A 25,952-nucleotide genomic window follows, 5' to 3' on the forward strand; every position below is an offset into this window, starting at 1 on the left:
GAGAGGTTCCGCCCCCAGGTTCTAAGGTAATTTCGCAAAAAAGCCTCCTGTCTCCAATGCTCCACGTATCCCTCAGTGATTCTGCGCTGGCCTGGGTCAGGGCTCTATTCAATTGGGAGCGGAGGGCAAGCTGCTTTCCCGAGAGGCTGCACCCGCCCCGGCTGGGGGTGGGTGTATCCGACCCGCGCTCCGCTGGCTAGTGTCTGTCCCGCGTTCCCAATTTTCGTTCACCTCAGACCTCACTCGCTCTGTTTGTCCCACGCTGATTCTCCGTGGATTCACACCGCTGTTCCTGTGTGGGAGCGGTCTTCTAGCGTTGTGGCAGGTCCGGATCGATGCCTTCCTTCCCGGGAGCGCAGATTCAGGCCGTCACCACTCCGCCATCTTTGATTCCTGCCATCATATTTTAAACATTCCTTTTAAGTAATAAAACTCCTGTGTTTGACATTTGCTTTAAGTAAGTTCCATAGACAGATAGTTTGATTCTGGCCCATTGCAATGCTGGGAATAGTGGAAGGCACATCCTTAACTCAGGATATTGGTTTTAAAGTGTAGCATAATTAGTAGATAGTGTTTATTAATTCCCCACCTGTATTTGCAGCAGTGTAATGTATAGTGTTTAGTCAATAAAAGATAAACTACTTACAGTAATTATCAAAGAGTTGTTTACCATCAAAAGGAGAGAGGGGTGGTGGATAGAAACAAATGATTCTAATACAAGGTAGAGTACACGGTAAGTTCCTGAAACAGGTGTAGATGAAGTCTGAAGGGAAATTCAGAATAGGTGAAAAATACTTTTCTCTGGGGGATCCAGAGAAAGACTCATGGACTGGATTGGCACTGACTGTGTTCAGTGAAGTATAGGTTGGGATATGGACATACAGAGATGGTGGAGATGTTCACTGCAAGTTGAGTACGTTGTGTGAACATAAACATGGAGATATGAAAAGTCTTGGGCATGTACCTGAGCAGCAAGTGGCGGAGGTCAGTTAGGTGTAAGTGTCAAATGGGAAATGAATGTGATTGCCATGTGCAAAGAACATGTCCGTTGTGTTCTACCTTATATGTACACAAGTGCCTTTTCTTTCCCTGGAAGGTAGATTTGGATGGATGCCTTTCTAGCTGGCCATCATTACACAGTCAATTCTGTTGATAAGTTAATGCTGATGTAGTGACTGCAATAACTCTTGAGTTATGCCGTCTTCACCAGCCCTGATAGAGTGTTGAATGTTCAAAAGAAAAACCGAAGTACCTATTAAATCATCAAATGCCATACTGTGTTTATAAAATCACATGAAAGCCAATTTCTACATTAGAGCAAATCTACTTTTCTGTATTTGGTTTGTGTTGTAAGGAGAGATTACTCTGCTTCCCTAAGAAGGTTAAGCTGTCATCTAGTTAAATATGGACTTGAAATAATGCTGCCAAAGCAGCTGCCTCTGTTGAGTGATGATGATGATGATGGATGATGATAGTTTTGAAATCAGTTTTGCAGGGGAAATTGCTATTTTTCTACTTTGGCTGATGTTGTAGTCTGGATTTGGGAATTTCTTGTCATATTAGGTATCTTCTTTTGATTAAAAAGGAAATTGCTAAGGACTGTATTCTCTATGATAAAATAGCTCTGAAACTGAGCTATGGAGCAAATGATTATAAGTTGCTCTGAACATATTACTTGAGTGACAGCAGTTATTCTGGGATTTCCAGTGTCATCTGCTGGTGAGTTATATTTTGGAGAACAAATAGCAAACCATGTCTGGTCAGCAAAGTGGCAGGGAGTGTGGTACTTGGAAGATATGATAATAATAGTGCTTTGCTAAAGTCTTCAAAGAATGTTCATTCGTATTAATATTTAGTCTTCTCTGGAATTCTCTCAGGATGCATGCACATGTTCCCTCTCCTTGGATGCTCTCCTTCTCCCCAGCCCCGAATATCCACATGGCTTGTTTCTTTACTGCTTTGGCTCTGTGCTCAGATGTTGTCTTATCAGAATGGCCTTCCTTGATGATCCTCTGTAGAAAAGTATCCACACCCTCTCTTTTCTGTCATTTCTACAGGGCATTTATCACCACCTGATATGTTATATGTGTCTATCTCCTCATGCTAGGTTGTAAGCTGCATGAGAACAGAGACTGGTATCTTCAGCGCTATAGACTGAGAACCTATAATAGTTTTTGGCCCACAGTAGGTACTCAATTAGTAATTGTTCAGTCATTAGCTATATGAATGAATTTTTGTTTTTTACATGGAGGGCTAAGTAATGTGATCATGTTGTAAAAAGCTAATGTTTGGCTCCAGAGTCAAAGTTAAGCTTTTTGGTTTATTTATCTAAATTACTTTTGTTTCCATATACCCAAGTAATACAGACAACAAACAGCCCTGAAAAAAGTGGAATATTGAGGGCTTATTCTTAGGTTTGGACCATTTTTTATACTTCATCACATTCTAGAATAAAGGAATCAGTTTTGTTTATACAAAATCACTTGTAATTACTACTCATTACCAGTGAATTGTGTAAGCCTGTGCAGACACTTGTCTGAAAAAGCCATTTTCAGAAAGGAAAAGAAAAAAAAACATACCCCCCCCAAATATTTTTTAAAAGCCAATAATATTTGTATCCATTGGGTAAACATGATCAATCAAAGCTCTACAAGCTTTATATGGGCTGCTTCCTAACAAATATGTTTTTCACCTTGGCCATTCATCATATCTGGAATTTTGGATGATAAGCTTGAGCACTCCTTTAGGTGAACACTGAAAATAGCCACTTGGTGGATTTGTAAAGGAAAAATCCTGTTAAAGTGACAGAGCAAACATGTATTCTTCTGACAACATAAAATAACATATTTTAGCCTGTTTATGTTAGTGTTGGCCTGGTGTGGTGAAACTCAGCTGAACTTAGGAGGAGGATTTGTTTTAATGGAAAATTAGATTATGAATGGAAAGAACTATAGCACAGATGCTGAAGGTAGTCCCTTGCACCATCCAAATGCATAGGGAATTTTCTCATGGGACTGAATGTATTAGCTGTTGAAAGCAAAGCCATCTGCTCTGTTGTCTGAGATGAACTACCTTAAAAAATTATAGAGGGGCCCCCAAAACAAGATATAGGTAGTTGTCATCACCAGCACTAGTTAGAGGGATTGATGAGCTGTTTTGAGAGAAGAGAAAGGAATATTATGGAAAATGAAGTTTCAAATCAATGGAAGCAAACGTGGTATCAAATCCAAAGGGTACTCCACATATAGGGTCTAGTCCAGAGAGGTTAAAATGATCCTGAGACCTCTGAAATCAGATAATACACTAATAATATATGATATCATGATTAGAGAGGGGATTCCCCCCCTCAGGTAAGTTAGTACTTCTGAAGGTGAGCAGATATTCAGGTAAATAAGACAGACTCATTTATTTTTGGTTGTACAATGAGTGGGGCTTGGGCAAAGAATCTAGGTGCTAGAGTCATGTTTAGTTATTTGTTGAGGTTTACAAGAAGCAGGAAGAGAGAAGAGGAGTTGAAGCAGCATAGGTTGTGCAAAGAATTGAATGGAAGGAGAAAAAGAGGGTCTTGGAGAACATGTAAATGAAATCCAGTGAGCTGGAAAGAAATCAACCAAACAGAAATTTCAGATGCTGAAGATAATAGAGTGGGAAATGGTTGTACCATCACATTGTGGTTTTAGTTTGCACTCATAGTATAACACCACAATGCCCCTTGCTGTAGATATTTTCTTTAAAAGAAATAAGGAACAATATTATGCCTTATCTCCCACATAAAGAGTGTTTTTATTGAGCCTCAGTTTTAGATTTTTTTTCAAGTCCTTGCAGAGGGATTTTGAATCTTTTCAATTCCTCCTTTATCCAGGATGTTTGCCAGAAATGTATTTAAAGCAGTGGATGGATTTTAAAAATAAAACAACTTTTAGTATTTGTTTATCCATTTCCAGAATTTGTGCATTGCTCCAAAATATTGCTGTATTCAATATGAGTTTGGGTCTCATATAGAGAAGGTGGCTCACGTGATCAAATAAAGTATCATATAATTGGCTCTTATAATTTAATTTTTCTAAATAAAATCATATTCATTTACGTATGGTCAATTAAAAATATAAGAACTTAATTTCATGAGACAATTTTAGATTTGGAAGGACTTTAGAGGATCTACTGCTGCTTCAATTAATAGACTAGGGAGGAAGAGGGAGATTATAACATTTTCCCTTAAATGACAGAGCTAATTAATAGCAAAATGGTAATAAAACCCAGATTTTCTGAATCATGGCCTCAGTGTTATTGGTCCCAGGGAGAGCAGAACAGAGTGTTTAAGAATGTGGGCTCTATAGTTAAATAACATTAGATTAAAACTTCAGTTATCTTCCATATTAACAAGTTATTTATCCTGTAACCCTCTATTTCTTCATCTAGAAAATGGCGTTAGTAATAGCATTGACTTTATCAAGTTGGTCTACGGATTAAATAGAAAATAAACATAAAATTATTAGCACAATGCCTGGCAGTGTCTTAGAAAATATTCTATAGCTGATAGTAAGTCTCTAATTTTTATTGTTGCGTAACAAATTACCACAGACTTAGAAGCTTAAAATAAGCCACATGTATTATCTTTCAAGTTCCACTGGCCAGGGGTCTGACATGTTTTAGCTGGGTCCTCTGTTCAGGGTCTCACAATACAAAGATGAAAGTGTTAGCTGACTTACTCCTCATGTGGAGGCTTCATTTGATTAGGTAAAGATCTGTTTCCAAGTTCTCTCAGTTGGTGGCAGCATTCGTTCCCTTGTAGTTGTGGGACTGAGGTTCTGCTTACCTGTCAGCTAGGCCTGTTCTCAGCACCCAGAGGCTGCTGTCAGGTTCTTGCCACATGGTCCTTTCCATACATGACTGCACAACAGTTTACTTCTTCAAAGTAGAACACTCTCCCATTTGAAATCTCTCCCTTCACAAATGTGGTCACTACCTGTTAAGGGCTCACCTGATTAGGTCAAGTCCACTCAGGAGAATCTCCCTTATTAGTAACTCAAAGCCGACGGATGTGGGCCCTTAACTCAATCATCTTTGTACAGTAGCCTACTCACAGGAGTGAAATCTATGTTACTCACAGTCAAACCCCACCCGGGGAGGGTTTTAAACAGGGGATGCACACCAGGGGGCAGGAATGACAGGGAGTCTCTCAGAATTCTGCCGTCCACAGAGCATTAATGTTATTAATTATCATTAAACATTGTTCTTATCATTTTAAGTTTCTGAGGTTATAATGATTTTAGAGCATTATAATTAAAGATGATTCTAGGGAAATAGAGGGAAATAACCAAACTATTGGGAACCCTTGCTCGTGAAGGACTTTACTTTGTGTCATGCTATTTGCATGCTGATTTGGTTTTGGACTGCATTATGCATATTTAAAACATACTAAATGTTATCCCTCAAAGAATGTAACTATAATCTTACCAGGTTCTGAAATGAAGAAAAAAGTAGACAGTGATCATGGAACTCATAACATAATATTCAATATCAATATAATACTTAGTAATTTAAAATTGAATCTCTCACTGATTTTGCTCTAGTTCTAGTTAATGATTGAAGACACTAGAAGATTCTTTTAAGGGAATAATTGGTAAAGACACCTGCAAGTTTTACACATGAATCTGAGTAAGAGAAATTCTGCTTATAATGCTAATATTGTGTTGTCACTTATTTACACAGTGTCATTATCTAAATATTTTGAAAACTCCAAATAATTATATCTTGCTTTTCACCATACAAAAGAAGCTACTGGAGAACCAATCCTCTGACCAGTTATTAAAATGCATTCTCTGTCCTCTAAGCTCTGTTGTTAATTTCCTGATACACCTTGAATGTGCCACAAGCAATTTGTAATAGCATCAATTAACATTTGGGAAGTTGAGCGTGGCCACCTAGGATATTAAATATTTGCTCCAAGAATGCTAATAAAATCCACTGACGTTATATTCCCAAAGTATTTTTTTAATAATAAGAGCAAAGTTAAGGGTTACCAGATAAATGAAAGGATATCTATTTAGAGCAGTTTTCTTCAATTCTTTCGATTTTTGTGTTCCCATTTTGGTTCTGAACTCTCTCATTCATACTTGAGGTCAGAGTTTGGAAATGGGACTTGCAGGGCTGTATCACTAATGATCCCTTAGGAAATATGTCTTTGCATAATCAAAGTCATTGAGGGGACTTTCATAAGAAAATGAAATGAAAGGATGAATTTGACCTTCCCTCCACTTCTTTATGGGGTCATTGCCGTTTCTGTATTTGGGGATTTTTAGATAGCAGAGAAATGAAGTACTGTTATTTAATTTAGCCCTAGATATAAAATATTATGCAGTCTCTTCTATTAGGATAACATGTTGCCAAAAAAAGATATTGCCCTATTTTTAAAAGTTGGTTTAGTACTATTTTTTTAAATCACAATATATCATGTAGGCAGGTTTTATATTTTTCTGTACATCATACACTACGGATTCTATTAAAAATAAAGTTGGTGTAGTTTTATTAAAACAATATCATGAAGCATAAGTATTAAGAAGAAAAGGTTGTTTTCCAATTTCAATCACTTTTCTAGTTGACGTATTTATTTTTCATCCAATTCATTTTATGTACTAAAAAACAACTGTTAGGAAAGTGAGTACATTAAACTTAGTTTCACTGATTTAATTTTGTTTACTTCATTTTGGCTTAATTTAATTCAAATAAATAATATATATGTATTTCAGTGTAACCTACGATGATTTCTACTCAGACTCTGTATTTTGATTTACGTGAATGAGGATTTGCTACATACACATTGATTTAATGAATGAAGACATTATAGATATTAAAAATAATATCTAATGAAATGATTGAATTTATTTTTCCCTCCAACACGATTAAATGGTAAAAATATACTCTTGATAAAGTTTTTTATTATAACTTAATGCATTGTGTCCAGCAGGAAATAACATGGATTTCATTTCCAAATGGATGTTCAGCAAAACATTTAAGCTTTTAAGTCACCTATATTACATTTTTGTGTGACTCTTTTGAAATCTTATTGCTTTATTAATTTTTAACTTTTTTGATATTCCTATATGTTTCCATAAATTCTCTGAATTTACATATCAGTAAAAACAGAAATTCTTTTTTTCTATCACTTTTTGCATTTTCATTGACTATATTTCATACATATGAACAAGAAAAAAAATTAGAAGGGATTCATTGGAAGTCAAAGATAGCTCTTCTAATAATGCCGAATTCACAGACTATCACTTTGATTTTACTACTTGGCTTTTATAATGAAATATATCCTCTTTGGGGGGTTAATCTGTACATTTAATATGGTTGATGATGTAGAATCATCTCCACTAGGAAACTTAACTGACATACTAAGAAAGGTGATATAAATGCTGAACCCTTTTAAGTACATATTAGCTTGATGATCATATTTGATGATTCAGTCATTTGTCTTCCAAAACACTGTAGAATATTTGTTTTTTTCTGAATTCATCAATACTGTTGTTGTCAAAAGACTTTAGAAAGACAGATTGTCTCAAAAATTATTTAATGCTTCTTTGTTTTCAGTCTTTTTTAATTTTGTCTTTAATTTTTTATGCCAGTTACACCTGGTTTTTTAATTTGTTTTTTTCTCTTTTAGAGACTATCACATTCACAAGGCCAGATGCAGTAGCTCAGACCTGTAATTCCAGCACTTTGGGAGGCTGAGATGAGACAATATCTTGAGGCCAGGAGTTCAAGGCAACATAGCGAGATCCAGTCTTTACAAAAAAATAAATTAAAAAAATTAGCTGACCATGGTGGCCCATGCCTGTAGTACTAGCTACTTCGGAGGCTGAGATGGGAGAATCATTTGAGCCCAGGAGTTTGAAGTTACAGTGAGCTATGGTTGTACCACTTTCTCCAACCTGGGCAACAGTGAGATCTTGTCTCTAAAAAAAAAATTTTTTTTAAATGAGAGACTGTCATATTCACAAAAGAATAGCAGAGAATACATGCAGAGCACCATATGTAGTAGTTGTATGATTACTTTCAGCTATCTAAATGGCCATTGCAAGCAATTTAGTATGCAAAGAATTTTCTTAGAGTCTAGAATTATTAGTTTGGCTTTTTTCCAAATTAAATTGAAGTTGTTCAAGGTAAGTAGATAATCTTAAATCTCCAGTCTACTTTGTACTGTGTAATTTTTGTAACCATATTGAAGAACTTTGTCTATTGTTCATCATTTTTAAAAGTGTTTAAACTACTTCCATTCCTACTACCTTATTTTTCTGTCCCTTAGGTGAAACAGTGACTTTGTTTCAGGTAGAAGTAAGTAGTCTTACGTTCTTTAAAAAAAAATTTTGATAGAGGTTGATGGGATGGTGTTTATGAGATCTGAGACCAGAAATTAAAAAGTTGTGACACATTGTTTTAGTCAACAAAGCAAAACAACAAATGATTTGTGTTTGCCGCATGATTTATGTCATTAATTCTAGAATTTCCTTTATCTATCCTTTGATAAACTCACTGCTAAAGAGCTCTGCCAACCAATTTTTATTTAATTAAATTATTTTCTTGAAACAGAATACAACTTCCTACTACCAATCTCCTCTTTACTGGCATCAATTTGATTATATTGTGCCAAGATTTCTTATTAATTTAACATTTTCAATTATTTCTGCATAATTTATATGTGTCTTGTTACTTTCTGATATTTTGATTTAAGAAGTGTCATTGAATATTACCAGAGATTGTCTTATTTTTTGCTGTCTCAATAAGCATTTAGAAAATTACTTCCTAATAAATAATAGGCCTAGGTAGTCACTGGATGAAATATTTTGTTTTAGGATGAACTATTACTTAAGAAAGCAATGGAGAGTGTTTTTAATACTTTTTAAATCATCTATTCCTGCTAGATGCTCTGTATTTGCTCATACCACCCATAATATAATTGGTTCTGAACTACCTGGATCATAAATCCTGTATTCAATAATTCTACTCATGCAGTCTATTTCTCAAATCATTTCTGAAAACTAATCTTTTACAGATACTTTGAACTGGCACCTCATGTCTTAGCCTGAGTCCCTGACCTTTTACATTTTAATTTTGATTATTTGATGTTATTTATATGTTGATTTGTTCATTTCCCCCATTGAAATGTGAGATTTTTTGAGGGCGGATAACTTTTCCATCTTGTCCACCAATGTTTCCCTGAAACTTAGTGCACTGCTTGGCATCAGAGAGATTCTTAAAAAAAATAAAAGACTACATACATATATCACAGCAGGTATTTAGTATGTGCTCTGACACTGTTCTTTTTCATTTATCATTTCACTTATTCCTTACAACTGTATGAGGCATAGGTACTATTATCCAAGTGAGGAGATGGAGACTTACAGAGGTTAAATAATTCACCCAAAGCTATCCTGTACTAGTAAGTTGGTTATTTAGTGATTAATTTATTCTCTCTAAATTTCAGGCTTTTTTGTCTCCAGAACTCCTTTTTTTAACCATATCTCTACACATATCTCCCTCCTCCCCAACATCTTTATGGGATCTGGCCATACATTTGCTTTTTGCCCATAAGCCTAGTTTTTTGTTTGATCCATCTGCAAACACAAATCAGGAATCTGCTAACCAATTGATACGGGGGAAGGGAGAAGTCAGTAAAAAATTCTCTGTGATGTTAAAGATAATAAAAATGTTGGACAGTGCCAGATGTTTTATAAAGTGCCTGTCCTGTGAATTCTTGTTTGGCTATTCCCATATTACAAGACCGGGAAAGGAGACTCAGAGTAAGTCTATAGCTGGTGAGACCTGAGATTCACATCTGGTAACTTTGTGTTCCCTCCCATCACTCCAGTGTGATACTAGCAGATACTACCCTTCTTCCCACTCTTCTTCTTTGTTGTGTGTCTGTCCACTGTTTCTGGGCACTTCACTCTATTATTTTCAAGCTTTTTTGCTTTGTTCACTGAGATTTCTCCTGATTTCTACAGATTAGTGGAAGTTTGTATTGCTTTGTGAAATATACAATGAAGCAAGATGCTTGGCTACAGTTACAGTTTGTTGCATAACTTAGAGAGCATATAGGCCTCATTTTCTTGTTCGAAAATGGGAATAGCAATTCTTTTACTTTCTACCACATAATGTAGCTATAGGATTAAATCAAGGTTTTTCAACTTCAGCATGTTGTATTTTGGGCCAGGCAATTCTTTGTCAAGCAGGCTCTCCTATACATTGTAGGAAGTTTAGCAGCTCTCATGGCCTCTGTCCAGTAGCACTTGCCTAGTTGTGACAAACAAAAATAATTTTAGTCTTTAGACATTGGCAAAGTTTTCAGCTTCCAGGGGATGCAAAATCAGCCCTGGTTGAGAACCTCTGGATTAAATTAAGATACTGAATGTGAACAGGTTTTGCATATTTTAAAAGCATTTTTTAAATTCAAGTTATCGTTAGGATGAGCTTGAAGAACAATAAGAAATCATGATGGCAGATGAGGCAAGCAGCAGAAGGGAAAACAGTTTACTGACATTAAGGACCAGAGTTGGCCACCTCCTATTATGGCCTCATGAAAGTTCACTCATAGGGATTACAGCTATGAATTTCTTGCTTTTGCATTATTTCAAGGAAATATTTAATATAATATTGTCTGCTAATAGAATCTCCCATTACAGATTTAAGTTTTCATTGCTTTATGAAATATACTGCAGCATATTCTCTACCAGATGATGAATAATTAAAAGTAAATTATACTTGTCAAAATAAATTAACACACCACATTTGGAGTCAGAAAAATCCCCGATTTTTTTCCCACATGGTTTATTGCATGTTATTCTTATTTGTGGTATTTGGTGCTATGAGGTGGCTCAAAGTTATTATTCAGAGTTATAGCATTTATATTGTATCTGTTTTGATGAACTGAAATCATAGAAGGTGCCAATTAAATTTAAAGGAATATCATACATGTTGATTTGGCTAATACTTACAGAGTAAAAATCTGAAAATCTCATGATACATCCTTGTCTTAATGACATGGATATGATACTGCTCATGTTGTTATTGTCAACTCCGATGATATTCATTTATAAAATTTTATTGAATGACATATTATACATTATTTATGTGATAGGCGTAGGTGATGGAGCTTCGACAAAGAGGAGAAGGATGTGAGCCTTTTCTCTGTCAAGAACTTCCTATGATTTTATTTTAATGTAACTTGCTGCATTTATCATCTTGGATGCGAGCTTAGGCACTGACACCAACTATTCCACGCTGCAGAGTTTCCATTTGAAACAGTTTAAAAACTTTATGGAATAGAGCAAGTAGTGTAAGGCAGGCTTTCCTCATTGTACTTTCCTTTCAGTGGAGTATTGCCCAGATGCAGAAGTTAGACATTTAATTTTCAGACAGAACTGTGTACCTTGAGAATGGCTGGACACCTTCCATTTGTACTGTTTTTATTATTGTCAGAACTGATCAAATAAATCTACCTGAGTATCTGTGGATGGGATGCCTGTAGAAAGTGATTTTATTTTTGCCCAGTAAGTCCCCAAATGCTGTCGTCTTCATTTTATTTTCCTTCTCCCATCTTCAGTGCTTTTTGCAACTTGCCTCACAAATCACATTGTCTCCACTTATTACCCAGGCTTTTCTCCAGCTGGTAAAATGGATTTTTTTTCCTCAGCTAGATTCAGAGTTTTGCTTTTCTTATTCCCTGTATGTTTCCCTTCACTTTTAATGTGAAAATTGCAAATATATTTCTAAACCCTTCTGTACAACACTTTCCGTTTACGGAAAACTCACACTGTATAAAGTAATGAGAAGAGATATCTAAAATTCTTCTTCCGTTTTCTGCTCTCTTTCTCCAACTGGACCAGTTTTTCCAGATAATTTTCCCTTTCTTTCCCATTTTATCTGCATCATATAATTCAGCAAACTAAAAGCATTTCTTTCTTTCTTTTGTTTTGTTTTTCAGATTCATTCTGTGCTGGAGACTTTTCTAACTAGTGAAACACTGCCAAAGCCCACTTGGAGTTTTTTGCAACTTTATGTAAGGGAATAAAAACCCTCATGCTGAGGTAAGGCAAGCAATCAGTGTAGGCTCTGACTGAAAAGAAGAGAGTAGGTGTTACAGACTTGAACCTGTCTTATATCCTCTCTGTGCTTTGTTCTTGTATGTAAAATGAGAATTTTATCATCTGTCCTTCTCCTGCCCAGAGAATTTTTGAGGTTCACAATTGTGAAATATACAAAGATGTGAAATATATTTGCAGTTCCATGTTTATTTTATTTTGCAAATCTCCCTTTCCACCCAAGAAGCTTTCCTGATAACTATCCCATCAGACCCAAGATAACTTTAAATAACACTTTTTTTTCGTACTATATTAGTTAAGGTTAGACTTGGCTGCAAGAGACACAAAACCCTTAAGAGCAGAGACTTAAATGAGATAAAAGTATATTTTTCTCTTTTAATTAAAAGTTGAGGTAAGCAGTCCAGAGCTGCTATGTTGTTCCATAATGTCAGAGATCCAAACTTTGTCATAGATAATCCTGGTCCTTATGATTGCAGATGGAGCTTCAGTGTCTTAGTCATATTCCAAGCAGTAAAATGCAGAGAAGGTAAAATTATTTCCTATAAGAAAGTTCTCATTAGTTGCCATATAACTGTTCTGGTTAATCCTATGGATCAGTGCTTAGGCACATGGCCACGTGTGGCCACAAAGACTGGAAGATTCAGTTCTTATTCTTGTGGCCGTGTGCCCTGCTAAAATTTCTGTCTTATGACAGAAGAGAAAAATAAGTAGTTTTTCCACACAAACATTAATTTTAATATATCCTACATTAAAAAAAAAGAATGTTTCTAGGGAGATTGTGAACTACATGTGGGCAGGGACTATGTACAATAAAAATTTTTGTGTTGTCAGCTCTTAGCTTAATGGGAACACCAAACCAATGAATAAATATTCACTGGAAATATACGTGGAGAGATGCTATTTTTGCTAAATGTGAAATATGACTAAAAATAAGGCTGACTTTTTAAAAAAAATTTAAAACAAATGCACCTAACCATTCCTTTGTTCATTCAATAATCATTGAATATCTTGTATGCTGGTTAATTATAGTGTTATTTTTCTTTTAAAAAAATTTTTATTGCCAGGAAGGGTGGCTCATGCCTGTAATCTCAGTATTTTGGGAGGGTGGGGAGGGAGGATTGCTTGAAGCCAGGTGTTTGAGACCAGCCTGGGCAATATAATGAGACCATGTCTCTACAAAAAATAAAAATAGATAAATTAGCTGGGTGTGGTGATGTGTGCCTGTGGTCCCAGCTATTCAGAAGGCTGAGGTGCGAGTATCACTTGAGCCCTGAGCTCAAGGTTATGATAAGTTATAATCATGGCATTGCACTCTAGCCTGGGCAACAGAACATGACCCTGTCTCTTATAAAATAATTATTAATATATAATAGTTGTACATATTTTTGGGCTGCATGTGATATTTTGATACCTGCATACAATATGTAATGATCAAATCAGGGTAATTGGTATATCTACAAACTCAAACGTTTATATTTTTCTTTATGTTGAGAACACTAAAAATCTTCTAGCTATTTTGAAATATATAATATTAATGTTATTGTTAACTATAATTTCCCTATAGTACTCTTGAATATTACAACTTACTTCTTCTATATAGTAATATATTTTTGTACTCCTTAACCAACTTCTCTTCATCTACTTCCCCCTTTCCTTCCTAGCCTCTGGTAACAACCATTTTACTCTCTATCTCCGTAAAATACACTTTTTTAGCTCCCACATATGAATGAGAACATGCAATATTTGTCTTTCTGTGCCTGAAATATTTTACTTAATGTAATGAGCTCCATTTCTATCCACGTTGCAGCAAAGGACAGTTGTGGCTGAATAATATCCCACTGTGTACATGTACCACATTATCTTTTCTATTCATCCATTGATGGACACTTAGGTTGATTCCATATCTTCTTGGTTATGGTGAATACTGCTGCAAAAAGCATGACACATCCTCTGTGGCATTTGTTATTTTTTGTCTTTTTTTTTTTTTTTTTTTTTGTTGAGACAGAGTCTCACTTTGTTGCCCAGGCTAGAGTGAGTGCCGTGGCGTCAGCTTAGCTCACAGCAACCTCAGACTCCTCGGCTTAAGCGATCCTACTGCCTCAGCCTCCCGAGTAGCTGGGACTACAGGCATGCGCCACTATGCCCGGCTAATTTTTTCTATATAGATTTTTAGTTGTCCATATAATGTCTTTCTATTTTTTTAGTAGAGACGGGGTCTTGCTCAGGCTGGTCTCGAACTCCTGACCTTGAGCAATCCACCCGCCTCGGCCTCCCAGAGTGCTAGGATTACAGGCGTGAGCCACCGCGCCCGGCCTATTTTTTGTCTTTTTGATAATAGCCATTCTGTGGTGAGATGATATCTCATTGTGGTTTTGATTTGTGTTTCCTAATGATTAGTGATATTGAACATTTTTGCATATACCTGTTGGCCATTTGTATGTATTATTTTGGGAAATGTCTATTCAGTTCTTTTGCCCAGTTTTTAGATTATTTGTTGTTTTTTATTGTTGTTTTTTTGTTTTTTGCTACTGAGTTGTTTGAGTTTCTTACATATCTTGGTTATTAATCCCATGTCAGATGGATAGTTTACAAATATTTTCACCCATTCTCTAGGTTGTCTCTTCATTTTATTGATTGTTTTCTTTGCTGTGCAGTTTTTTAGCTTGATGCAATCCCATTTGTCTTTCTTACTTTTGTTACGTGTGTGTTTGAGGTCTTACCCAAAAACATGTTTGTCCAGACCAATGTCCTGTAGCATTTCCTGAATGTTTTATTCTAGTAATTTTATAGTTTCAGGTCTTACATTTAAGTCTTTGATCCATTTTGAGTTTATTTTTGTATATTGTGAAAGATAGGGATCTAGTTTCATTCTATTGCATAGAGATATCCAGTTTTCTCAGAACAATTTTTTAAAGAGACTGTCCTTTCCCCAATGTATGTTCTTGGTGCCATTGTCGAAAATGAGTTGGCTGGTAAGTGCATGGTTTTGTTTCTGGGTTCTCTATTCTGTTCCATTGACCTATGTGTCTGTGTTTTTATGCCAGTACCATAGATTTATAGTATAGTTTGAAATCAGGTAGCCCAGTGCCTCCAGCTTTGTTCTTTTTGCTCAGGATTGCTTTGGCTATTCTGGGTCTTTTGTGAGTCCATAGGAATTGTAGGATTGTTTTTTTCTGTTTTTGTGAAGAATGTCATTGTTATTTTGGTAGGGATTGAATCTGTACTTTGGGTACTATGGATAGTTTAACAGTATTAATTCTTCTAATCCATGAGCATGGGCTGTCTTTCCATTTTTTTGTGTTTCATTCACCAATGTTTTATAGTTTTCCTTATAGAAACCTTTCACTTGTTTGATTAAATTTATTACTAGGTATTATATATATATATATGTGTGTGTGTGTGTGTGCGTGTGTGTGTGTATATATATTTGCAGCTATTGTAAATGGAATTGCTTTCTTGATATTTTTTCCCGATTGATTGCTGTTACTGTATACAAACCCCACTGATTTTTATGTTGGCTTTATATCCTGCTACTTTACTGAATTTGTTTATCAATTCTAAGTGTTTTTTAGTACAGTCTTTAGGTTTTTCTGAATAAAATCATGTTGTCTGCAAACAAGGATAATTTGCCCTCTTCCTTTTTGATTTGGATGCCCTTTATTTGTTCCTCCTGCCTAATGGCTCTGCCTAGGGCTTTCAGAAGTGTGCTGAACAGAAGTGGTAAAAGTGGGCATCCTTGTCTTGTTCCAGATCTTTCAGTTTTTCCCTATTTAGTATGATATTATCTGTGGGATTGTCATATATGGCCTTTATTATATTGAGATATGTTCCTTTTATACCCAGTTTGTTTGAGAGTTTTTCATGAAAGGATGTTGAATTTTATCAAATGTGAAAGTTGTTTTTCTTATAGTGGCCACTATAATGTAATCCTTTATTAAGGTGCATTTGGATTCTTCTTGGGAAATGAGTTTCAGACTTAAGCTTCAAAACACATATAGAAATAATTCTCTTCACTGCTAATTTTTCTCTCTAAGTCTTTTTTCATATTTTGCTCTGACAACTTTTTAAGTCTTCCCCCAAATCAAATCTACCCCCACAGGATAGAGATTTGGTGTTCTCAGAGGATTTTTAAGTAAGGGCTGTGGGGCTCCCATACATCTGAGACAGGGAGCCTTCATGTGCCAGATCACATTAATTAAATGTTTCATTTAATGTGCACTGTAGTTGGAGAATTTATAATGCCTTCTATGCAAACTCATTCATTGGTAAAGAACAGCATTGCTATTTTGAGTGTTTTATAAATGTCACAATATTGGACTCTTCTCAGAAGGATTTCTGAAGAGTTCTTGGGAGGAGAAGGGCAACGACTGTAGCAGCAGCTGCCACCACAGTCAAGCAGTTAGTTTGCTTGGCTTGGGGTTTTTAGATAGCAAAAGTGTATGAGTTCTCCAATGCTAAAAGCAATGGAAAAATTACAAAAGTTGCTTTTATTCCTCTTCAAATGTGAGCAAACAGTACTGTGATTCAGTTTATTATAATAGAATTTTAAAGGGAACCAAATTAAGAATTAAATGCATTTATTGGCATAGTTCTGTCAAAGAAAGAAATATGGTGCCAGGGGAATTTCCCTTTCAGGGATGTAGAGTTTCTAATGAGTAAACTTGGCCTGTCTCTAAAAGATAGCATTCACCTCCTTTCCTGGTTCCTGTGCCAAATACGACTGTGGTGTGTAGAAATTTAGTGTAGCAGCTATTGAAAGAACCATTTCCTGAGGTGATGCTGCCTTTTACTCAAGAAATAAGTAGGTTCCCTTTGAATTGACCTGTGTGTGTTTGGAAAAGAAGCATAAATATCTCCTCTTCTCATAGGAAGAGCACTATTTCAAAGAGCCATTTTCTTTTCTAACAAAGAAATTCATGCTGGAGACAAATCAGCAGTTTCACAGCTGGTTTGTGAAATCCTGAAATGATATATACAAATCAAAGCAGGAGAGATTCATTTGGAATGAAAGGAATATTTGAATTGCATCCCAATTTCCAATAGGATATTGTTTCATGGTCCTACGATATTATAAACATGCCATGTCTGTTATACATGACAATCGTATCTCATCTGTGACTCATGAACTTTATAAGAAAATGACAATTTGAAAGCATAGAATTGCAAGATTGGATGGAACTATATCTTCAAATCCATCTCTTCTCCCTACTTTTCCCACTCCTGGTTGACCGTGCTAACCTCCCTCTAAAACATTTCTCAACAGCTACTTGAAAATATCCACTGATTCCTAAGGTAGTCTATTATATTGTCAGCCCATATTGGATTTTCTTATGTACATTGAAAAAATGCCGCTTTATTGGTTTTGATTCTGCCACCTGGAGTCACATCAGGGGATTTTTCATCTTTTTATGTTATACATCACAAGCTTTTTTTCCCATACATAACAGTCCTTAAACATTTCCATATTGTAATCATTTCCTCTGAAATCCTGTTGACTCTTGTGCTAGGGTTGTAGCAATGGAGGTGATGAGAAATGATCATGTTCTGGACACATAGCATCAGCAGTTTGAAGGACTAGTCTATAGGAATTGATCATGGAAGGGATATAGGCTGTGAGAGAAAGAGCAGTCAATGTTTTTTGGCCTGAACACATTTTACTAACATACGTTGAGCATCCACTGTCTGCTCAATATACTTTGTTAGGCATTAAAACACAAATATACTTTTAAATAGTTGTTTGATGATACAGGTAGGGCTGTTCTGTAAGACTAAGAGAATGTTAGCCAGACCTCTTTTATGGCCAGAAAGGGAGAGGGTGCCCCTGCTTTCCACCCTCATGCTTTGACTCGAGAGAACATCAGGATTAGAGATATCACACTGCGTTTTAATTCTAAAAATATACTTTTGAATATCTAGTATTTACATGAGCGTGACTTTACAGGACTGAGAATGAGAGTCTGATAAATTACCAGGAACAACATTTTCAGTTCAGAGATGTTATATCCCAGTTACTGCCATGAAATTTTAAGCTCCATGAGAGCATAATTTGATCCTTTTATTATAGTATCCGTTGCATAATAGGAACTCAGTAAATGTGGCTGAACTCTTGTTAAACTGTAGTCTCAGTCTCTGTAAGTGGATTTGTTGTATGGATTAAATCCTAGTTAATATGCTCTATCTCTATCTATCCATCTATCTGAGACAGGAAAATAAAAAACTACTCTTAGAAAATTTCAGTTCTTTATAAAATATTCTGCAACTCCCTTAGCTCCTTTCTCAGCTGCAAGTATGCAAATAGCATTATATCTGAAGTTAAAATGTACAGGATATAGGAGAAGGGAATCTTTGCTATGTTTCACCTTCAACCCTTGTCTCTGGAGTAATAGCCTGTGGTAGTTTCTCCACTTTTGTTTATATGTCAGAAGAGGAAATTAGGTGGCCACTTACTTTGTGATAAACATGTTTCTCCACTGACCCACAAGGTAGCAGGGATTTGCAGGGAATTCTTAGCACCACTGTGACAGATTAACTAAATAGGAATCTGTCTAGAGAGTAGAATGATGGTTACCAGAGGCTAGGAAAGGTAGCAGGAAGAGGGAGATAAAGTGAGGATGGTTAATGGGTGCAAAAATAGAGTTAGTTAGATAGCATGAACAATATTTGTTAGCACAACGAGGTGACTATAATCAACAAGTTAGGGCATAATTGAAAATAATTAAAAGAGTGGAATTGGAATGTTCCTAACACAAAAAAAAATGTTAAATGCCTGAGATGATGGATACCCCAATTATCCTGTTGTGATTAATTCACGTTGTATGCCTGTATCAAAACATCACATCTACCCTATAAAGATATACAACTATTATGTATCCTTAATAATTAAAAATATAGATTTAAAAAATAGGCATCTGTCTAAATGTCTGATGCTCTGATGCATTAGTTGCCCTGACTGTAAAAGAGCAGGGCTGCCTTGAAACATAAACCCAGACTGAATTCCAAATGTGGATATCCCCCAAACTAGCAAAATTTTCAAAGGTGTGCCCTTCAAAGGAGAGCAGAAATAAACTGTACATTAAAGGAATTAGCACTCAGAGGCCTTTGTTTAATCAATGGTTAGTTTGGTGGTGATTGCACAAATTCACTACATTAAATTTAATCAGGGGTGTTTCTGGCATGTGGGTGGCAAGCTTACTGATTAATTCATTTATATTCTTGCAATAAGATATGTTCTTCTGGATGAATTTCCACAGTTTGGCGACTCCACAGTATGCATTTCAGCATCTCTAAATGGCTGCTTTGTTCACAGTCCCAGAGCTTAAGTCATGCTGGGTGCTGGGTACTGATTAGCTTACTAGACTAAGAATGACAGACAGGAAATGGCACCATTTTAGTTCATCTTTTGGAAGAACATCAAAAGAACAATTTAGGTGGCCATAAATACTTTAGGATTTTATTGTCATTCTTCTGAGTTGCCTTAAGAAATCAATTAGGAGTGGTAGGGCAGATCATGATAAAATGAGGTCCTTCGCAGAATTACACCTTTCTTCAGTGGGGTTCTGAAATTGATTCAGTATAACTATGTCTGTGATGTAATAGATTGCTTTAAAACTATCATTTTGGAGTAGAAAAGAGACCCTATCAATTATAGAGTCCCTTATTTTACAATATGATGAAAATGAGTCTCAGAAGTTATTGAATTTTTTAGATGGAAAGATAGTTTGTAGTAGAGCTTTGAACTCAGGACTACTAGCTTTCGTCACAATGCTCTTTTTATAGTCACTGTAAAGTGTATGTGGGGGGAGGGGAGGGTTGTTCCTAGACAACTAGGGATAGAAAGAAGCAAAGGAATATGTGCGGTATATATGGGATTGCCTTGTGTGCACATAAGCTTTAAGTGTGAGGTGGACAAGAACACCTGTTATGACCTATGGGACCCTATTTGTCTACATTTTCAAAGATATTTTACAGAAGTGTCTGGGGAAGATTGCCTGAAATATCTCTTAGTATGCTTCATGTCTGTGTGCTCACAGGCATGATGACAAGGAGAAGGGAGAATATTGTTTGTTGTGGTTATTTCCTAGCAGGAACCATGTGATTTACTTGAGGAAGACTGAAGGTTAGTGTTATAGGAAATGGATCTCAGAACTACCCAGGAGAAATACATTCCTTTGGAGGGCCCTGGAGGGTGGAGCAGGCCATGGCTCAGTTCCTTCTATTCTGCTCATTTCTCATAGTTCAGCTATCTCCTGAAGTGTGGTTGTTTAGTATGCAAATCAGCAATCATTACCTACGTGGTGGGGCCTCAGTTAGCTCACAGGTATGTATGGTACTGTTGGTACCTGTTCCCTCCTCAAGAACTATCTCCAAGGTTGAACATCTGTTTTTCTTTCTATAAATCTGAATATTAATTAGGCCACTTCTTATGAACTTAGGGACCTCTTTGCAGTTTGGTGACATGTGGCAGAAAGAAAACAGATGGTTGAAAAAGGAAATCAAGGTAGGGAACAATGTCTGGAGATATGTGTGTGTGTGTGTGTGTGTGTGTGTGTGTGTGTAATGTTTCCCTTAGCATAGTTCCTACCTTTTGGCCGTTTATTAATTTTATAAAGGATGGTTTCAGGTGCTTCTGGGTGTGGTCCACTTATACTTTACAGCTGAATCACCTGGAGGGACCCCCACCTACAGAATGTAGTTTATTGGTTTCTAAGAATTATGAGGCAACTATCTCTAACTTGAGAATCCTGCCTTATATCTACACCTGAGATTTATTCATCAAAAAATACCTTTTTGTGATCCAGAATCATTTCATTTCATTACTTTCTATATCAGAAATTTAAATATTAAGGAACCAAGACATTATACAATAAATACTAAAAAATATTATTAAAATTAGGTTTTTTGAAGATTCTTTGGAAATATGGGAACATGTTCACAAGATGTTAAATAGAAAAAACAGGTTAACAGGTTGCAAAACAGTATTTCAGTATGATTCTAAATTTGTAATCATCACAGAATTTTATAATCATGAAAAATGTTATTAAAATATTATAATCCTATGATAAATTTTAATGAGTACTTTCTTGATTCTGCCTTAACATTCTTTAAAATTTAAATTGCTTTACAGATTTTTTCTGATTATAAAAGTAATAAGGCTCATTATAGATATTATAAGCAAAATAGAAAAATATATTAATATAAATATTGTTAAAATCATCCACAATCTCACCTTTCCTTAAATGGCCTTACTAAGCTTTTTTTAAAAAAATCTTTCCTCCAGATATTTATTGATGAATTTCTGAATGCACCACTTCTCTCATTTTACTAAATGGAGCTTATATTATCTACCTTTTCCCACTGAACAATATGTCATGGACACCTTTCCATTGCCAAAATACATTGACCTCCATCATCCTAATGATCCAGTCCATTGAATAGATATATGGCAATCTCTTACTGATGGACCTTTATAGTTTGTTTGCCTTTTATAATTTGTACATTAAAACTACACTATGATAAACCTCCTTGTGCATACCAGTTTATCCTACCAAAATAAATGTATGAAAATCCTTCCAGTCAAATTTTAAAATAAAAACCTCATGATTGTTCTAATTTACTCTTCTATTAAAGAAGATTGTGGTTGAGTATTTTTCATAGGGATATTCAGGCCCCTCAACTTAACAGTTGTATCCATAATTATTCACTGTAAGATTGTTGAGATTAATGTGATTAAATGACTAGTCATTTATTGGAAAGAGTATTGTAAAGGTACCAGAAACACTTAGAAAGGGCCCCCCACCTTTTTTTGTAAAACCACACTCCTGCCCTGGGGATGAGGTGGTGATTGCAGTCTCAGATATTGCTTTTGTAATATTGCATGGTCAAGTGAAAGGACACCATTGGGATTACATTCCCACCAGTTAGAGAGGAAGGGGCTGAGATTATGTCTCCCAGGGGACCGATGGAGCTCTATCAAAGTGCCCTGTCATGTCCTTTTATATCTCCTTAGGGTTAAACTGTGTATTCCTAAAACCAGATATCCCTGCATCTTTGAGGGTAGGCAGGGGAATTATTTTTAAAAATATCAATACAGGATGTAAAGTTCTCTCTGAGATTACCTAAACTGAAAGGAAATGTAAAGTAAACCTAGAAACTTTCTTTGTGGTCAGATTTTTCTGCCATATTCAAAGATAGAAGTTAGACAGTGACTAGATTTTGAGATGCCCTCCAAAAGTTGAAATTTCAGTACAAATCATTTTTAAAAATACAATAAGTGGCAATAAACTGTGATACCTTTAAATTGTTTACAGGATTATTCAATGTTCATTTAAAAATAGATTGTTTTTCTGTTGTGCTTTCATTTTATAATTGACTTTAAGTGTAATTTACTGAAGATGGTCAGTATCCCCTTTTGGCCTATTTTGCTTATCTACATCTTTTCCCAGTGAGGTGATAAAAGGCCCAACTCAGCTTGCTTTGCAATGTGAGCAAGGGATGTGTCAATAAGATGTGTCCCTTTGTGTTGGTTTCCTCATACTGTCACTGTCTTATGTATAGACATTTAACTTCACCTTTTGGTCTTACCTGTGGTAACTACCATGACTGGTGAGCGACTTGAGTGAGTCTTTGGGATGGTTACATAGGTGGAAACGGGGCTTTCTTGGTTGGAAGTCAGTTATCTGAATCTTCAAGTTTGTTTTTCCTAGAAGTTTATTGACCATGCCTGCCTGATAAAGGAAATCTTTGGCATAATGGTGTGAAGATCTGCTTCCCACTCCTCTGTTTTCCTCTTAATACAGTACCAATATATATTGAATCAAAACAACAACCTGGGCTTAAAGCATAACACACCTGGTTTTAAACTGTGGCTCTGCCATTTATTATCCAGGTTAGTTAGCAACTGTCTGAAATGTCAATTTTCCCCATGTAAAATAAGAATAACGATATCTGTCTTGATGTGCTTTTTTCAGATAAAGTATGTAAGAAGTAAGAGCTTCTTTCTCCTTTCCTTCATTTAATAGGATTTAACATTATTTTCTTATTTTATGTAAACATAGAAGTAAGCATACCCTAGAGACTATGAAAGAGAAAACAACTCATTTTGGATCTTAGGGAAGTAGATGCACACTTTTCTATTTTTTCTCCAATCTTCAAAGGCCCATGCCATACCCACATCTCCACCCAAAAATCAAGATATCATTTTAGACATTATTTGTTCCTCAAATCTGTAATTGTTTCAGGATCTATGCTTGTTTACTTTTCTTTTCACCAACCTAGAGAAGTACTGTTACTTATTTTAATTTTTTTTCTGAGTCTTGCTACTTACCTTTCTCTCTCATAGATAAATGCTGACACTGAATCATCTTATTTCTCTTTGATTAAAGCAGTCTCTAGTGAAATTCTCAGCACATTAAAAGGTCAAGTTTATGGGCCTTGATAAAAGAAGGCTGGATATGTATCCCTAGGGAGGGAGGCCGGAGAAATTTGGGAGAGGGGAAGAGGGAAGCCATGTGACCTGAGGAGAGGGAATTCCATACATGAAAACTAAAAGTTTACAGTCAAGCTTCCTAATGGAAATATTAAATATTAACAGTATCCATAGTGCATATTCTATAATATGCCTGGTTAATTGTTTTGGTTAGAACACAGTGCTAGGAATTCAAGAATGGGGATTGTACCCTATCCAAGTACTGGTGCTCCATCTTAATAATGTATCACAGGGCACAGGGATGAGGAGTGGGAGGGTTTGGGAGGGGTGAATGGATTAGTACAAATCCAAATTTCTGGCTTGATAAACAACTCATAGTGCAGGCATATCTTATTTACTCCATGGAGAGATTAGGATTTACTCCCTAGGGAGACTAAGGTGAGAATATCAGATATCAGATTTGCCTGAAAATTCTGCACTTACATCATCAATGTTGCCTGTTTATCAGAGTCACTATAATGTTTAGTGCTGTAAGTGGTTAATTATGAACTTGTTGACTGAATACTTTCATATCAACTGAGCTGTGCAACTGTCACAGTGAGTATTATTTACAAGTAGACATTTGGATAAAACAGTGTCTAAATCGTGTTTTATAAATCATATGACCACAGCCCAATATTATACCGAGAGTATGCCTTTTATGTGCGAATTGAATCGTGTCCATTAGACATTATCATAAATATCTTTTATCTGCACTACAGAGTCATGTTATATACTAAAGCTTAGTCACTTAGAAGTTTTCTATGATAGTATCCTAAACTTTCTGTTCTCTGACTGTTCCTTACTCATCTCTCAGGGATCACTACTTCTTCTGAATATTTTAGCTATTATTAATTATATGCCATGAATTTCACAATTATATATTATTTCATGTTTTTATGTTTTTGATCAAAAAAGTAAATCTTAATTTGAAAGATTTGAAATATTGGGTAAGTATAAAATCATTAATAATCCTAACAGTTAAAATTAATAATTTGAAAAATACTCTTTTATGTATATGTATATAAACTTTTAAATGTTGAAAACATATATATATATACATATATACTTAAAAATAAATATTTTGAGTTCATATCATAGCTTTTTAACATCATCTGCAGTATTGTTTTGAATCTCTTTTTCTGACTTATTATCTTTTTAAAATTTGTAATGATGGATCAATTAGATGATAAGTATTTAGAAAGTAGGGCTATTTTTGTGATCCACACTGCATAATGCATTGTAAATGAAAGTTCTCAATAAATAGCTTTTGTTGTGAGCTAACGTGTTGGTCCCTTTCTGAATAATTCACTCTTTTGAAATCATTTTGGTCTACAAATATGGTAATGTAGTATAGATTAATGCAATTGCTTTTAAAGAATTCATGTGCCTCAGATAGCAAACTATATCTTGAAAAAATATTACACAAATAAACTGGCAACAAGATTGAAAAAAAATGGTAGGTTTGGTAAAAACAGACCAAAAAAAACAAGAAAGGAGGAGGGAGCTATGTGTTTTAGAAATCACACATTTTCACCAGGGGAAAGTTAAGGGGTGAGAAGGGTTCATAAAACCTGTGGCACCCTGAGTCACTTGAGAATATGATATTTATCATTTAATTGTTTCTCTTTTCCTGTTAGAGAAAGGTAGTGTAAACTTATTCTTGGCAGACTATCAGCCAGGTTAATAATGAGCAAAATGTGTGTTGAGTAGGTTTTTTAAATATTAAGAAAGTGACTTTTAAAGTTAAAGCACATGTAAACTGTTGCTTAGTTCAAAAAACATTTTATGGAGATAAACAAAACTTCAAAACTTCCCACTCAATAGCTTATTGAAAAATGCAGAAAGGAATGTGGGTTTCAGCAGGCTCCGTCTGCCGTAAAGCATATTCCCTTCTATAACTGTTTTTATTGTTTTCTTTCTGGACTCCCCCTCTTGCCTGTGTTCACAGCTGGGCATTATTGTACATCTTTCAGGGACTTTGTGTTGAATATCTGTATGTGGAACACACATACTCATAATTACTCAGCTTCCCCTCCTGTCTCCATTGTTATGTGGAGCTAATATTATATATGTTTTTGCTTTTCTCCTCCTCCTGGTTTGTCCTTTTCTCCCTTGGGAAATATTGATTCCCCTCCATTGTAGGAGAGATGCACCTACATGGCTCATTTGTGCTTACTTCCTTCTTGTTTGGAGACTCAGCAAGTTCAGCACCATGATATTTATTGAATTTATCTGTCAATTTCTTTTTCCTTGCATGGCTGACTAATTCAATGAAATCAGCACAACACTAGAAGCACACGGGATAATGGATAAAATATTTTTGAACAGAAAATTATAAATCAAAAATAGAGGTTAGATTTGAGGACGAATCCCTTCAGAAG

The sequence above is a fragment of the Eulemur rufifrons genome, chromosome 7 (assembly GCF_041146395.1).
Source record: "Eulemur rufifrons isolate Redbay chromosome 7, OSU_ERuf_1, whole genome shotgun sequence".
Lineage (NCBI taxonomy): Eukaryota > Metazoa > Chordata > Mammalia > Primates > Lemuridae > Eulemur > Eulemur rufifrons.